Here is a 1,780-nt window from a genome sequence, read left to right as displayed (position 1 = left end):
ACCTGGGGCTTTTCAGTCTGGAGAAGATTTAGGGTGGATCTAATTAATGTATATAAATATATGAGGGTTGGGTGTCAGGAAGGAAAGGGCAATTTCTTCTCACTTATGCCCTGTGATAGGACACAGGGCAATGTACACAAGCTGGAGCACAAGAAGTTCCACCTCAACATGAGGAAGAACTTCTTTACTGTAAGGGTTCCAGAGCACTGGAACAGGCTCCCCAAGGAAGTTGTGGAGTCTCCTACCTTGGAGACTTTTAAGACTCGTCTGGATGCATTCCTGTGTGATCTGCCCTAGACTAGATGGTCCTGATCTGGCAGGGGGGTTGGACTAATTCTCTGGAGGTCCCTTCCAACCCCTAACATTCTGTGATTCTATGATTTCAGATGAAAAGAAACTTCAAAAAGACTGAAGCTGTTCAATCAGGTACTGCCTCTTACCCCATCAAAAAATGTGATCAACACGTGTAAATTGTAACATAAAAAAAATTTAAATTATGTATTTTTAAATAACAAAATGAATACATGAAACATATTGCCAGACAACTGAAAACTATAACTGTAAACCAATTGAAACTGCAGGTGGATTAAAAAACTTATCTGGACTCACAAGAGGACCAATCACATACACATTTGAAACCACTGGCAGTTTTGTTAGGAGGACAGACGTTAGCACTAATAACAAAGATACAGAGAAACCTCTGACCATCACTTTATTCCATGAATGTAGACAGATATTTCACATTTCTCAGAAAAAAATGTAGACCAATGAAGAACTGAACTGAACTCAGTCCAGCAAAAGGCTAGTACTTGACTGCTCCAATATCTTAGTCTGCCCTCTATTCTTGCAACATTTGAGTGCATAGTAAAATATCGAAACAGATTATCTTCAGCTTTGATCACCTATAAAAGCAGGTGCTATTACTACTTTTTAGCTTACTCATCTCATGAAATATGTAACAATAAAGTTATGTGCATAACAGATTTGCAACTACACAGCTATAACGTTCTGGTTATGAACACCTTCCCTACAGTGTCTGTTACTTGATGGAGACCCAGAAAGAAAAAACAAACAAACAAACAAAACAAAACACCAAACCAGACACAAAACTCAAAGCAAACCAACCAAACAAAAAAACTCAAATAAAACCAACCAACCAAATAAAACCATATCTTAATTAGCTCTTGAATCTTTGTTTGTGGATAAATGATCAGGTGCTGGGCCAGTGGGCACTTCTCACACAACAAATTTAACGGTACGTAGCTGGATGCATCTCATCTATGAATAAGATGACTGTTTTTTAAAGTTATCTTCCATGTAACTCTATAATCCAAATCCATTTAGTTTCTAGAGGTCCAAACTTCTGACATGTTTTAGACTTCCACTGACTAATATCTCCCTACAAAAAAGGTGTAAGTGTCCGCATGCTTTCATTCCAGATCATACACATCCATCTGTACATATTGACAGAAAAACAGGAATACAGAATTTTGACAAAACATGGTGACTCAATCTGGTCCATATGACTGGAAAAACGCAAATGCCATACCTATTTTCACAAAGGACAAAGAAGATGAACTACAGGCCAGTAACCAGAAGACAAAATGGAAAGGAAGCTAGAAACAGGATGTGTGTTTTGTTCTTTAATAAAAAATGAATATCAGATGTTTTCAATGCTAAATGAGAAAATTCAGTCTTTGTTAAATGGTTACTAACTGACTTCAACAAATTAGCCCGGTAGCATGTCCAACAGCTAAACACTGATTAACAATGAACTAAC

The sequence above is a fragment of the Merops nubicus genome, unplaced genomic scaffold, assembly GCF_000691845.1.
Source record: "Merops nubicus isolate BGI_N331 unplaced genomic scaffold, ASM69184v1 scaffold4005, whole genome shotgun sequence".
NCBI lineage: Eukaryota > Metazoa > Chordata > Aves > Coraciiformes > Meropidae > Merops > Merops nubicus.
Note: the sequence above shows the minus strand (reverse complement) of the source record.